This window comes from Pholcus phalangioides, unplaced genomic scaffold, assembly GCF_987345545.1.
Source record: "Pholcus phalangioides strain wild (caught in Gottingen) unplaced genomic scaffold, Ppha-v1.0 ptg000001l_1, whole genome shotgun sequence".
In the NCBI taxonomy this organism is placed as follows: domain Eukaryota; kingdom Metazoa; phylum Arthropoda; class Arachnida; order Araneae; family Pholcidae; genus Pholcus; species Pholcus phalangioides.
Window position 1 is genome coordinate 9,178,604 of NW_028301594.1, and position 16,460 is coordinate 9,195,063.

The following is a 16,460-nucleotide window of genomic DNA, read 5'->3' on the forward strand; positions in this document are numbered from 1 at the left end:
ACTACAAAGGCCACAACAGATAAAATCCCCAACGAGGTGGCTGGAAAAAAAAATGCCCATAAAAATCTTGTTGTCGAATAAATATCTACACTTTATCAAAAATACAGCTACCCAAAAAGAGCAATAAAAACCAATAATTATGATAAAATATGAATATACATACTGCCCATAAAAAAATTATGGTTGTGGTATCTAAGTACGGATAGCTACTGGATTTATCCTAATATGTTTACCGCATTTCTTTTTGAACGTGTTAATCGTGTTAGAATTCACGACCCCCGGAGGTATGCTATTTGATTTATTCACGACCTTATCAGAGAAAACCTCCCGGTGACACCACCACCTAGAGTTATCCCTTACCAATTGATACACTACTTCACCAAACACCAACTCTGGCCATATCGCTATATTGCAATTTACTGCCATTAGTGAGATGGATTGGAAGTGAAGGCGCTGTCGGTGGTCGCCTCGAGTTCGTTAGGGAAAATATCTTATCTATATTCTCCCTTGGGTTCGAACCCGGGACCCTGACAACAACCTTCACGATGGTAGACGAGCATCTTACCACCATGCCACTCGGGCACCACCAATCGATACAGGAGTCCCCTTGTCGAATCAGTTCATTGACGATCTATTATTAAGTCGGTTCATTTTATTCATCCCGTTGAAAATTTTAAGCACTTCAATGTCTTATGTCCCCTTCGACATGCGCGCTGTTCCAATGTAAACATTTAAAAAAAAAAATCAAGTCTCTTTTCATAGCTTAAGCTCCGTGTGCCATCATGGCCACACGCGTGGCTGTCCCTCTGTAGGTATGGTCTCCGAAACATAACGGCATACTCCAGTCCAGGACGAACCAATTCCCGAAGAAGTGGAAGAATCATATTGGGAGCCCCTCCCCCACGCCCACCCCCGTATCGCCGCCATGAGTCGCCCGTCAGTGAGGATTCCCAAATCGGTGATGCTGGTTGCATACGGAATGACACCACTATTCAACTCGTAAATGTAACGTAGATTGTTTGAACCAAAATGAGCGACAATGCACTTGAATGATAACATTATTCCTGATTCTATCAAGTGCGGTTTACTGTACCTTCAGTACTCGGCTCCCAAAAGATGAAGTATGTGTAAGCTATTGTCCAGCACAGCCCATAATGCACTGATCCTGTTGTACCACATTTTGGTCCTTAAACATGAGTGCTGTTATTGACACATATGAATAGCGATAGACCAAACACAGATGTTTTCTTAGATAATTAAGCCATAGCAGCCTAACCTACGAGATTTTTCTCTTCATTTCTGAGGATGAAGACTCAGGTGTCTGATTTCATAAACACAGTAAAACCCTTCTTATACGGCCAATCAATAATTACGTCATTTTTAAAACACTTCAATAAAAACCCCTTCAGATTTGGTCACCCCATTTTCATAGACGATTTCTTTGTCTTACCGTAGGGTGTCCGCGCAGAAGAGGGGTTTTACTGTTTTTAGTTTATATCAAAGTGTATCAGATTAATCACAAAATACGCACACCCATAGATGATCATATTTCATCGACGAAAAATAAACCCTTCCATTAGCCAAATTACCAAGATTACAGCCATACCATGAAGAATACGAGTTTTCGCCAATTTTGACCGCGAAGTGTGAAGTATGTGTCTGTTCTTCATCTGTACTCGTAATAAAAGAAAAAGCATCTTTAAAATTTGCTCATGTTTTCATGTCAAAGCAAGTTTAGTAGCATATTGTTTACATAGATTCAACATGTAATTATTCGGTACCATTCACCATACACTATGTCCCAAAAGTTTAGAGATTGATTGAGTTATATACACTGTGTGTTTTGTAGCAAATGGTACAATGGAATACATTTTTTTTTTACAAAAAATAAAACGATGTTTGCCAATAATATATTTTTATGAAGTTATAATACATTAATATTTTTTAAATTTCTGATTTGTTGAAATTATATGTCCCAATTTTTTTTTTATAAACTAGCGAATGCACGTGATTATGCAAATTTCGAACGCGTAATCGTGACGTATGGCTTGCGATCTATATACTGTATATGTTAGTGCGAAAACCCGAAGTGCGGCCACTTCGTGAAATTACCGGCTACTTCGAAAATTGGAAGAGAGTTATGGCCAAACTCTGATTTTCAGAAATGATTCAAGCATTGTAATTATATGTTATACAGAGCTGCCGACGTGTGTGATTCTGCATCGCAAGTCCAAAAAAAAGATGTATATCTAATAAAACTTTTAAATGCAAATAAATGAAAATGAACATAATTAATCACGGGACAATCAATGGCAGTAATTCAGAATATTCAACTCTACAAAATAGATGCAAAATACATCATACATACATAAATATACATACATATTAACCGGGATCCGGAACTTTCGCCCCCGTCATTTCGTCCCCGACATCTCGCCCCTGGAACGTTTCGTCCCCGTTACATTTGGCCCCCGGAAATTTCGCCCCGGTACATTTTGCCCCTGGTGCGTTGGGCCCCCGAAAAATTCACACCTGACATTTCACCTGCCCTGAACGTATGAGTGACCGTATGAGTGATTGACCGTATGAGTGATCGAGTGACTGCATGCGTGATTGACTGTATGAGTGACCGTGTGAATGATCGAATGACCGTATGAGTGACCAAGTGAGTGTGAAATGAACTGTAGGAGTGCGTTAGTGACCGTACAAATGACTGAGCGAGTGGCAGAATGACTCACCACGTGAGTGACCGTATCAACTAGTGTGCAATTGACTTTATGAGTGAATGACCGTATGAGTGACCACGTGACTGACCGAATGGCCATATGAGTGAGCAAATGAATGACCGCATGAGCGACCAAGTGATTAACTATATGAGTTATCAAGTGAGTAATAGTGGGATTGACCGTGTCAGTGACAAAGGGAGGAATTGAGCGATGGAACGTTTGAGTGAATAAGTGACTGACCGAATGAGTGACCAAGTGAGTGGATAATTAAATACTGGTGTAAGTTTCCTAGTGAATGATTGAGCGTATGAGTGACCGAGTGGCTGACGGAATGAAAGACAGAGTGAATGCTTGAATAAATTTGCGAGTGACTGAGTGATTGAGCATATGAGTGATCAAGGGAGAGACTGAGTGATTAACCGTATGAGTGACCGAGTGGTTAACTGCATGAGTGATCAAGTGAGTGACTGTATATGTGACCAGGTGAGTGACGGTACGAGTGTTCAAGTGAGTGATCAAGGGACTGACCATGTGAGTGACCAAGGGAGTTACTGAGTGATGGAACGCATAAGTGAATGTGTGACCAAGTGAGTGACTGCATGAGTGACCGAAATATTGATAAAGTGAATGACCGTATGATTGACCCAGTGAGCGACTGAGTGATTGACAGAGTGAGCAATTGAGCGATTGGCAAAGTGCGAGGGTGGAGTGTCTGCAAAGATGATCCTCCTCATCCCCTCCCTTTTTATAGGTGGTTACGTAGCACTGAGTGACCAAGTGATTCACACTTTAGTGGATTCTAAGAATTTAGAATTTTCAGTTTAAGCATAAAATATTTTCCCAAATTTACGACTCACACCGGTGTGGTCACTCACTCTATCATTCATATATTCACTCATACGGTCACGCGTATGGTCAAGGTAGGCAAAATGACAGGGGGTCAATTTCCGATTCACTTGATTACTCACTGAGTAACTCATATGATCACTCACTGGGTCACTCATACGGTCAGGGCAGGTGAAATGTCCGGGGATAAATTTTCAATTCACTCGATCACTCATGTATTCATTCACTTGGTCACTCATGCAATCAGGGGAAGCAAAATGTCACGAGTAAATGTCCAACTCACTTGATCACTCACTTGGTCACTTGTACCATCATTCATATGTTCACTCATAGAGTCACGCGTACGATAAGGGCTGGCGAAATATCAGAGATAAATTTCCGATTTACTTGATTATTTACTGAGTCACTCATATGGTCACTCACTGGGTCAGTGATATGTTCAGGGCAGGCGAAAGGTCAGGGCGAAATTTCCGGGGGGGCTAAATGTACCGGGGTGAGATGTCAGGGGCGAAATTTCCGGGGGCCAAATGTACTGGGGACGAAACGTGCCAGGGGCGAGATGTCGGGGACGAAATGTGGGAGGCGAAATATCGGGGGCAAAGGTTCCGTGAACCGTGTACGTAACAGTCGTATAGGTGCGTATCTAGTGTTGTCGGTGATGTCATCAATATTTCAGAAGTGAAGTAAGTGAAATGTAACGATTGAATATCTGTACCGCTGTAGGACTGTTGCTTTCTGTGGGGAGACCACAGCATGACAGCAGCAAATAAAGATTATTTTTCTTAATATAGAGTTACACTTACGTGATGCGGTATCAAAAATATCCAAGAAAATACATACATCTCATAAAAATTTCAAATGTAAATGCATGAATGAATCTAGTTAATCACGAAGTAGTCACTCACATGAATGGAATATATGTATTAATCCACAGCAGTCACACAATGGACCAGAATACATCATAAATAAATCTAATAAATACACAAAAATGTTCAGTGTTATTATTTTTTGAGTGGGCATGAATGAATTATTTATTGTATTGATATGATTCCCATGAAAAATCTGACGGTATGTATTACATCGAACGATAAATGCATTATCCTCAAATCCAGAAAAAGTGTCCTTTCTAGGAGAATACAAACTGAATAAGACAGAGAGCAATATATAAAAGAATAAATTATACGAAAGTCTCTCTAGTCGGCAGAAGAAATGCAATAAAAATAATTCCGAAATGCGAAACTAATATTATATTTGCTTTCATCGGTTCCGTGTTTCTTGAAACAGACACTCTCAGCTTGAGTTAAGGTTACAAAACAAAAGTGTCTTCGCAGCAAAGTTGTATTTAGGCATTAATGAAGTTTTAGTTCGGTTTTTTTCACCCATCTACGGGCGGAAAATAATAATGACTTTGCTGTTGAAAGATTTATGTACTTTTTTCTGGTTGTATTCAATTGGTAGACGAATGTCCGTCAAGATGTGAATACATGAGTTCACATTTATCTATAATTTCGGCACGATCTGTTTGAACGACTGTAAATTAATATAAAAGCGTTAAAACCACGTTTTTAATAGCGATAATCTGCAATTTTCATCTTAAGGTCTGTAGTATTGCACTTGCAATTTATTGCTGTATTGTATGACTTATTTGCTATTCTTAAAGCAAAGTATATGATGAAAAAATTTAGCGAATACATTCTATGAAAAAATATCAAAATATATTGTGAAAACGAAAACATGGGCTACATTATAGATTGAAAACAAATTGTATTCTGTTCGCAAAATTTACCGGGGATATACCATAACATGGCAGCAGCAGAGAAATATTTTTATATACAGTTGCAAAAGGAGATACCTTACTGAAAAAATCCATTAAAATAAGTATATCAGAGAGAAATTTGAAATGTAAATATTTGAATGAGTCTAATTAATTATTCACGAAACAGTTATACTGAAAGGATACTCAACTAAAAATATATCATAAAACTATTCAAATAACCATGCAGAAATATTCGTTAATATTATTTTTTGTGAGAAAATAAATAAATAACTCATTGTTTGGATATAAAATCATAAAAACGACGGTATAAATTACATGGAATGATAAATTCATCACATCCTCAAAACCAGGAAAAACAATACTTTCTCAAATAACACAAACTGAATAAGACAGATAGCAGTATATAAAAGAGAATACAATAAGAAATGTTCTTTTCTGCTCGACAGTTCAAATTCAATATTAAAAAAAAATACCGAAGTAAAACTAATATCAAATTTTCTTTCATCGATGCTCCGCGTTCCTTGAAGGGAAAAAAAGCACTCTCATCTTGTTGACTTAAGGTTATGAAACCAAAGTGTCTTCGTAGCAAAGTGGTATTTACGTGTAATGAAGTTTTGATTCGGACTTTTCTATCATCTGCGAGTTAGAAATAGTTTGATTTTGATATTGAATAGATAGATTTTGCTGCTGAGAGAATATGGGAGATTCGTACCCCTTTTCTCTGGTTGTACGATGTCTGTGGAGAAGCGATTACATAAGCATATGTGCATACCACATTTACCAACTTATTTCGGTAAGTACTGTTTTAAGGACTGTAAATTTATATAAAAGCGTTACATAAAATCACGTTTGTAGTAGCAATAGTGGGACAGTTTTTAATCTTAAATTTTGAAGTGTCACTCTTGCAATTTACTAGTTCTTTATGGCTTATTTGCTGCATTTAAAGCAGAGTATATATGGTAGGAATAATATAAAACATATATATATATATATATATATTTATTTATTTATAAAATTATAGAGCTAAAATGAGTAGACGTAGAATAAAAATAAATTAGAAGAGATTGAAAAATTGGAAAAATATGGGTCAATAAGGAGGTCGTTCTCAAGTGAGAACACTGCCCCCCCACCCCCACCCATTGCTTCAAACTGCAAGAGTGATTCTAATGATGGCGGGTTGCTCTTTTATAATCCTTGCTAAATCTGATTTTATAATTTCGAGTTATGTGCATAAAGCTGCCTTTTTGGCGCTGTACTCTGACTTTTGAAATTTTTCAAATAAATCTGGTTTCTGTCAGTTGCTCTTTTATAATTCTTGCTATATATATATATATATATATATATATATAACAAAAATCAAAATAAAGAGATATGAAAACATAGAATGAAGCAAAAAATAGCTTTTCGAATGACAAAAGCGCTAGTGCTGTTCACTTGTTCATTAAAAAAATATATAATTAAAAGGTAATTATTTGAAGAAAAAATGAATAAAAGGATGGAATTTTATGAGAGTGAAATAGAACGTATGCAGTGGGTCGCCATCGGGGCAACCACAAGCATTGTTCGAAAACAGTAGACATTTCAGAAGAGTGGCTATGCCTGCTTGCATTAAAAATGCCAACCCTTGTTACATGATGCCTGCCTTCTCAAAAAAACATGGACGAAAAAATGAAAATGAAAAAAATATGTTGAAGAAAATAAAATACTATAAAAAATACATACAGAGTTTCAGATTATAAGCAAAATGAAGCATGAGAAAAATATATACAAAGTAACAAGAATACAAAAGTTACAGGGAATATTTCACAGAGATTACAAAAATATTTCAATTTTTTTTTAAATTATCCAAAATGTAATCAAAAATCTAGTCATTCATTTTTTTTACAATTTATTATTATTTTTTAATTGATTGAAGGATGAAATAAATAACTTGAAAATTGAATAAATTTACAGAAAAATGAATTTCTGAAGATTTTTCTAATTTCACATTAATGTACACAACCAACGCCAGCTTTAGTCAGCCAAAGTGTCCCTTGGTTAAGTTCGCAGGTGTTTTGTGCATTCATTGTGATTTGGTCAGCTCATTTTTGTGTCTGATGCATGTAAATGAAAAAGACAGGCTCCTATAATGTCCAGACCGTTCTGTTCGATGCTAAAGAGTCTTGCACTGAACGATCGCATGATCTGAAAATATAGATTCCTTTTTTCTCAAATAAATTATTCATTAGCTGAATCTTTCACTTTACATGAAATGGTTCAAAAAATTTCAAAAAGAGAAGTATAGTTACATGTGTAAAAAAATTCCGAGGTGGACATGAGTTAATCGGGCTCGAGTGAAAGTTACTCTGACGATGATTTGTGAGAAAATCCAGCTCACAAGGCGATTGTTTTATATTGGCGCGTGCATGTATATCAACGAAAATCTCCGTTAGGCCAATCCTCATTTGCTAGCCGAGGCAGAAAAATGATAAAAAAAGTCCCTCGTTAACCGAAAATTTCGTAAGCCGAGGTATTTCCGAGAAAACACGAACTCAATAAGACAGCTAACGTTATATATAAAAGTTAATTTCATAATAAAGATGTTCTTCTCTGCAGATCGAATTGAATAAAAAAAAAATCGAAATAAAACTGACATTAAGTTTTCTTTCAAGCGGTTGCGTATTTCTTGGAGACATTCTCGGCTCTTGACTTAAGGTTACAAAAAAAAAGTGTCTTCGCAGCAAAGTAGCATTTAGGTAATGAAATTTTAGCTCGAACTTTTCTTTCATCTTCGGGTTGAAAAAAAATGTTAATTTTGCTGTTGGGAGAAAATAAGATGTCCGTGTCCCTTTTTTCTGGTTGTACGAAGTCTGTGGAAAAAATCAATTGCGTAAGAAAAAATAGGCGTATGCCATGTTTATATACTTATTTCCGCACGATCTGCTGTTGAGGACTGTAATGTGAATAAATGCGTTAAAACTACGTTTGCAGTAGCAGTAGTGAAAAGTGTTTGTCTTGAGATGTCCAATATTTCTCTCACAATTTATTGCAGTTTTTTTGACTTATTTGCTTTCTATAAAACAGAGTATCGGATGAAAAATTTCATACAATGCCGTCTAAATCAAAATATGTTGAAAAAACCCCAAAAAAAGATGCCTTTTACGATAAAAAAAGCTCTTTTATTCTTAGGTGATATTGTAGTACAACAGGGCAGCCGCAGACAAATATATATATTTTTTATATAGAATTTTCCGAAGTGATAATATAATGAAAACAAGTACATCGGATTTGAATTTGAAATGTAAATGAATGAATGAGTCTAATTAATCGCTAAACAGTCACAATTTAACTAATGGAATATTCAAATAAAAATATATCATAAGATATTATTCTAATAACCATATATAAAAATATTCTCGTAATAAACGAAATTAATCCATAAAAAACGACGGTATTAATTACATCGAATGATAAATTCATTATTCTCGTACCCAAAAACAATCAATACTTTCAAAGGAGCATACGGACTGAATAAGATAGATATCAATATAGAAAAGAAAAACATTATACGATAGTCTTTCTACTCGCCCGCTCAAATTCAATGGGGGCAAAAAAATTCCGAAGTAAAACTAATATAACATTTTCTTTCATCTGCCCCGTGTTTCTTGGAAGACTGTCTCGGCTCTTGACTTAAGGTTATAAAATGAAAATGTCTTCGCAGCAAAGTGGTATTTAGGTAATGAAGTTTTAGCTCGGACTTTTCTTTCATCTTTGGGTTGAAAATAATAATGATTTTGCTGTTGAGAGAAAATAAAATATTCGTGTCCGTTTTTTTCCTTTCCCCGTGCTGCAGTGTATCGAAGTGGTTGGCGAATGTCTGTCGAGAAGCGATTAATAATAACGCACGTTTTAACCCGTGACACACGTTGCGCGGGTAATTACTTCCGTAAAACATTAGTGCCGAGCACTTTAATTTTCATCGCATAAACCTCTTCTTGGTGATAAGCAGAAACATTAAATGAATTTATAATGAGAGGAAATTAGCACTTGGACGACACTTCTTCAAGAAGCCGGCGTTTTTCTTCATCTTTTTTCGCATATATTTCTTTAAAATGTATTATCTCCGCTTTTATGCCGTTATTTAATGCATTTTTTTTAATCTTATCAAAACTCGCTCTCTTTTTATCCAAATAATTTTTCTATGAACACGATTTTTTATGTGCTTATTTTTTTCTCTTAAATTGACAAATAAATTAGCTGGCTGTGTTATGCCGATTTATTTACTTTCATAACGTTTACTTAATTTGCTGAGTGCATGAATTTCACTGTTATGTATTCCCACGTCAGTTGTATTCAACGACACCGTTTGAGAAGTTTATTACAGAGAAGGTGAATTTTTAATAAATGTTACGTCAAATTTGAGGATAAAATTCACATTTTATTCACACCTGTCTCTTCTCAGTCAAATATACGAATGTAATAGTTAGCGAAATGTAAGTTTCGCTGTCAGAATTGATCAATTGCGTGCCACTGCTCCATATAAGACAAAATTTATTCTACAGGTAATTTAAAAGATGTGCTTGTGATTTATTAAATTAAAAAAAAAGTACAAAAATCAGTCGATAGGTGGCACTGGAAGTTACATTTAAGTAATGAATATGTAGCACTGAAACTGCTTAATATGTCCCCACTTCCCATTTTGAAAAAGCGTTCAACTTGCACAGAACAACATTCGGCCCATGTTTAGATATTTCGACAGACTCACCAAGTAGCTGTGTAAAATATGGTTTTACGATGAATATGCACAATAATGGCCAAAAGGTATATCTCTTCATATGAGTAAAATTTATGTTATGACCGTTAAAATTTTCTACGTATCGGCTCCTCGTCATTCATTGATAAAAAATGATGTCGCGGCATAACGTTTTAGATAGAATTGCCAATGCAAAATGACAAAGTAAAATCCAAGTTTCTACACTCGATGTTTAAATTCTTTGAAATACAATAAAACAATTATTTTTTTATACCGGGCAAAATGGTCACTTGGTAGAGAGTTGCGGGAAAATATTTTTTCCCACAAAACTAACCGAAATAAAATCAAAATAGTATTTTTTGCATGAACCTAAATATCTAAACTATCTTATACAAAACATTCATTTCCTTTTTTTTCAATATTTACTTATCGAAAAAAAATATTTTTCCTTAGCGTGGCCATTATGCCCACCCTTTCCCTATTTACCACCTTCACTTAAAAATACAGAAGGAAGATGGCAGCAGAAAGGACATGGAACTAGCGCAACTCCGCAACTCTAACAACAAGAATGCGTTAGGACCACACATACACTGAGATAGATATACCTATTTGTTAGAAATTCAGTAGAGGAACGTGCATGTGCGTCCAAGCTGTAGTAGCAAGATGCAATTTGGTTAGTACACTTGCCCAGTTTGCGATAGGTCCAGAGTTCGATTTCCGATGGGGACAACCGAGTTTTCTCACCTAAATTCACCTGGGCATAATGTCCATATTCTTGATGCGCAAAGATAAAAAAAAAAATCCACATCTTATTTGAGATGTATCACGTGACACATCGTGTTTTAAAATTTATTATTTCAAGCAATTGATTAACAAAGTTAAAATAAAAAGTAAATTTATATAAAGTGACCCATAAGTTTGTGAATAGTTTTTAAAAATACATAAAAATTAGATATTTTAAATGTAAAATTGAAATATTTGAATGTGGTTTTCAAAAAAAATGTATTTATGAAGAGGAATTTTTTTATTATAGGAAAAAAAATTTAGTTGAAATTTTTGCCCATAGAGAACGCTGTACTCAAACAAATCACATTAAAATTGTACAAATCAGAGTTCAGAATTCTATAAAATGACGGAGAGATGTAACATTAATAGCTCGTTTCTTAATATTCCTGTTACCGGCGCATGCATGAGATTTTCATTGTGATGTTGACATTGGTTGATAATGCACTGTCGGTAAAGTAGTTTCACTTCAGCCGCGAATCCTCGGCAGAAGCTTTACAAACGTTTCGGACACAAAAGCGATGGAAAAAATGCTGAGATAAAGATTTCTGTGATTTGCTTTCGTGCAACGTCCTCTGTCGACGAAAAAAAAAAATTGAACTCATTTTCTTACCTGTACTAAAAAGAATACGAGAATAATTTTCTTGCATACCGCATTCAAATTTTCCATTTTCTTCAATTTAACCTATGTACGAATTTATGGGACACCCTGCAAATGAATAAATAAAAACAACACGGAGACTCAACTTTCCCAATTTTACCTGATGAAAACGAAGACTTTATACTCTATGTCGAAACGGAATATTGACGCACATGATCAGACAAATATTTCCTCGGAAAAGGGGAAAAAAAACACATAAGCTGAAGTCAAGCACGTTCACACGTGATGCGAGATCTCCCATATCAATTCCCACGAGGGCAAAACAACAAAGCAATAACTGTACTTCGATAGCATCATACTTATTGCAGTTGGGAATGGATCCTCAAAGTATAACGGTTATGCCGGCTAATAATACCTTCCGTCTCAATATCCCGTCGTCATTTCATTATAGCCAATGGCCAGCCAAAGAAAATTGCATCGTCTTCTTCCCGATCTCTTTATTTGCGGTTCGAGAGATAAGCAAATGCCGGTACGTAGACGCAAGCAGTAAATGCCGAGGTTAAGATATATAATATTGTAGTGAGAAGCGAAAGGGGGAAAAAAAGAATGATTTTGTGTGGGAGAACTTTTCTATCCGGAAATGCTTTTACTTACGGAAAGGTTAAAGCACGAAAACGTAGAAACAAAATCGGAGAATGAGGGCAAAGAAAAAAAAGTAAGAGAATAGAGGAAATATTTGAAAACCAAATCGCTCTTTTAACAGAAAGAAGTTCTTTCGTTACCGAATAAACATAAGATAGAAAAGAGTTGGAAGTTCGATGGTGAAGAAAAGTCTCTCTCTTTACTCGAAGAATCTGCGTCGTCGAGAACCAGGGACCAGCCATGAATATAAATTCCTCTCTTATTAAGATAGGTTCCCTTACTTAACATTTGATGTTCTTAGAGAGAGAAATAGATGGCTTTTTCTCAGCCCGAGATATCAAGGAAACAGTTGTTTTCCGGATATTATGTTTAGGTGAACTCGGAAAGAAAACTTATCACGTCTCCGCCGGGACTCGAACCCAGGCCCTCTTGCATACCGGGAAAGCATTCTACTATCTACACCACTGGACTGCACCACTGCACCATGACTCTGCCTTCCTTATTTCACGCACTGTGGCGTGAAGCGCTGAAGTAAAGGCATTAGTAGCCTCTCTTAATTTCAGGAAATGGCCCTCGGGTGGGACGCTCGGGGGCATGTTAACCCCATGTTAAGTCAGGGCCGTGTTAAACCATCCCACCCGGGGGCTATATCCTGAGAGGCTACTAATGCCTCTACTTCGGCGTCTCACGCCACAGTGCGTGAAATGAGGAAGGCAGGGCCATGTCTCCAGTGGTGTAGATGGTAGCATGCTTGCCCGGTATGCAAGAGGGCCTGGGTTCGAGTCCCAGTGGAGACGTGATAACTTTTCTTTCCGAGTTCACTTCAGCATAACATCCGGAAAATAACTGTTTCCTTGATTTGATGTTCTTGTTTATAAGAATCAAACCAGAAACTCAAGTTGTATTGCGTCTGATTGCTCTTTGATTTGTAAGTTCATTGCCTTCTTGACAGATTCTTATCGCATGGGTCGCTATTCAAATGTAGGTCATCGGGTGGGGTTTCCCAAGATGGATCGTACAAATACATATGCAATCCGGTTATAAATACATTTTTTTGCGTATACTGTTTTAGTATTCAATGCGCTCCCATCATCATCTGAAGACGATGAGCGTAGTAGCATGCTAAATCCTTATTCTCTGATAATTTCGATTTTTTTTTTTATACGAAACTCTCAAAATTACGTGTAGATGGCGAACGTATATATATGCTTTTGTTTGTTATTATTTTTCTATTCTCAAATAAGTTTGGTTGTTACATGGGATGAGTTCACATATGATAGCCTATAGTTCGTTTCAGGTTAACTTTGCAGTGAAAGGGAAGCTACGAGGGAACCGCATCACACGTTGCTATGACAACGAAAGCCTTTCAACCAATGTATCGATGCGCAGTCGCGGTAAGGTATAGCTGATTCTCGACAATCTCACTGAGAAAAATCTTTTTTTTACGCATAATGGTGATCATTTTTTTTTCTATTTTAAAATTCTTAAACGAATAAAGATCGATTCAGAACACTATTTTTTCAGTATTCATTTTCAATCATTCAAAAAATTGAAATATTCTGCATAAATGATCATCGTAAGCCTCCGATATATGGGAACTATATTTTGCGGCGAAGGAATACACTCTCTACCTTTCTCTGCACTGCAAAGTTAACCTGAAACGGACTATAGTGCTAGAGTGTCTGTGACAGTGATCTCAAACCCAGATTCTGAGCAACAAAGGGTAAACAAAAAAAAAGAGGAATAATTTGTAGACCGACAAAAAATAAGTAAATGGGAAAAATAGTTTCCGAACCTGCAAAAAATAAATAAATTAATAAAATTAATAATTTGCAGACCGGTGACGGTAAAAACACAAATAATAAAAAAAATTGGAGAGTATTTATTTATTTTTTTAAATCTGAAATTATGTAGTGTTTACTTAGAATGGGCAGAAACCATCTGTTGAAAAACATTGGTTTAAGGGGCGTATTAACGATTTTTGGGACCCGGGCTAAGAACGAGTTTGCGACCTGGCTCTTAAGACCCAGAGATTTTTCATGACTGTCATGAGAAATGATTTTATATATATTTGTGAGTGAAAGCCGGCGACCCCCCAAAAAGCATAACATATTGACAGAACTGACAGGAATAACGGAAAATATTTTTCCAAAGTAAAACACATTAAACAAAAATTAATGAAGATTTCAAAATCGACAAGAATTTGAAATTAATGGAAGTAAATACATAATGAAAATATTTGCGGAAAATCCGAAAAATGATTACAGAAATATATTAAACGAAAAATATGTGCAGAATAAACGAAAAATATGTGCAGAATAAACGAAAAATAATTACAGAAATATATTAAAATTAAAGAGAGAAAAATAATCGGAAATTAACGGACAGATAATTTCAGAATAGTTAAAAATTCACACTTTATATGAAAGACGCCCTGCCTAAGACTCCTCTAGCACAACTATCAAGTCACCACTGACTGCAATAAAAATTGAGAGCCAAACATTTCATTATTTAGAATTATTTAATAGTTGAAAATTATAAAAATTTTACTTAACATTAAAATTTTCACAAACAAATTTTTTCATCTCGAAATTGACCCATTGGTCTAATAGTTGATCCGGTTGTTGATTTTGTGTCGCGGCTTAAAGAAATGTTAACAACTCCTTGAAGACTGCAATTTTGCTTTTGTAATCATGTAAGTTATTTTTTGACAAAAATACGAATATTTGTTGAGTATGAGAATATATATTTTTTTATTATTTTATTGGTTTTATTCCTGATATTAGAACTTCGATTTATCGCCTAAAACTTTTTCAAGGCAAAGGAATGTCATTTATCTCATATGAATGAGGATTTTTCTGGCTTTCACCCAAGATTTTTTATTCACATTTTGGAACATTAATATAGTGTAGATGAAGAAGGAAAAACAATATCAATTTTCATGTGAAACTCTGTAGACCTTGAGCTTGCTATTGCTGCTTTTGAATGTCTAGTATTGTGGAAGAATTTTTCTGGTACTTAGTACTTACTGATAAAAGGAATACATGATTCGTTTAACCCTAAAATGCATGTTTGTGGAAACCAACAGACCCTAATCCCAAAAATTAGACTTATCCCCTCCGCACCCCACACACGCGAACTTCTTTTCTTCGGTGGCTGAGTTTGATAACTTTATTTCCATAGTCGTGTTGAAAAACATGCGCCATTTTGCAATGAATTTATTTGTTTTTACCCAAAAAAGACGGGTTGGAAGACTACCTGGGAAGGGGGTCTGTGTGACCCCCATATCTTTTTCTACCAAATTTCTGAGCATTTTAATATTTTAGAGCATGGCATGATAATTTTATGACAGAATGAAGTTACACCACAAATAATAAGTGGGTGAAACCATTGATCTATTAATCTATCTTTATTATAATTTAGTTTTTATAGCACTCTGTGCACAAGACGTCTCCCGATGTGCGTCAGTGCTGAGAAAAACAAATGGAAAAAGAGGCAGGGCCCTACTAACTAGTCTACAGGGATAAGAGGCACGGTGCCCAGCAGTTAGCCCAATAAAAGAGTTGACAAGACGTACGACATAACAACAAAAAGAGACCGGGAGCCTATGATCCGCCTATACCACAAGGCGAAAGGGGGAAGAGGCTAAAATCCCACTATCTGCACAAGAAAAGAGGCAAAAAGTCCATTAGCTGCACAAGAAAAGAGGCCAAGAGCACACGGATAGCTCAGCATTATTATTTTCTTATTATTTATTATTATTTTCTCCTTCAAATTATCATCATTATTTTGTAATTGTTTATTATTATTTTTTATTATTTTTTTATTATTGTTTTCTCTCTTTTATTTTTCTTTCTTCTCTTCCTGTTCCCTCGCTTACATGGCCGGACTACTCACTGGAGTTTTTCCAGCATGGCCACGTCCTCCGGGGTACAGAGCTTATACCGCAGGAATGACAGCTAATTCCGGTAGTGCTTGGTTTATTTAACTAGCTTTGTTTAATGTTGTTGAGGAAACTCGAGGCTGGGGATTTGCATTTTCCGATAAGATTTAAGTGTTACGTCGCTTCCATGGGTTTTGAATTGGATCAACAAGCGTGATCTTGCTCAATTATTTTCGCAGTTGCAAGCACTTGACTATGTTTTTTTCGAAGTGTTTCAACCAAGCTTGTGTCGATTTAGATTTGAAAGAAGTTCACACAATTCCACTGATGTGGAATGCGTATCTGTGAGCGATGCGTTTCTCGTAAGATATTTTGGAATCCTTGACGTCCTATTGACGAGGAAGTGTCCCACGATATGTCATACACTTTCACCTGCAATAGTTTTTTCGTTACCGATTTACGGAATATTA

The 16,460-nt window shown here is 35.8% G+C and overlaps 1 protein-coding gene and 1 non-coding gene across 2 annotated transcripts in view; both read left to right on the plus strand.

Moving 5' to 3' along the window:
- LOC149089826 (beta-alanine transporter-like) overlaps positions 1-16,460 on the plus strand; it is a 131,810-nt gene that overhangs the window by 25,898 nt on the left and 89,452 nt on the right. The gene's annotated exons all lie outside the window — the stretch shown is intronic.
- TRNAT-GGU (transfer RNA threonine (anticodon GGU)) lies at positions 12,831-12,904 on the plus strand. Its single transcript has one exon. It is a non-coding gene; the product is annotated as a tRNA-Thr (tRNA).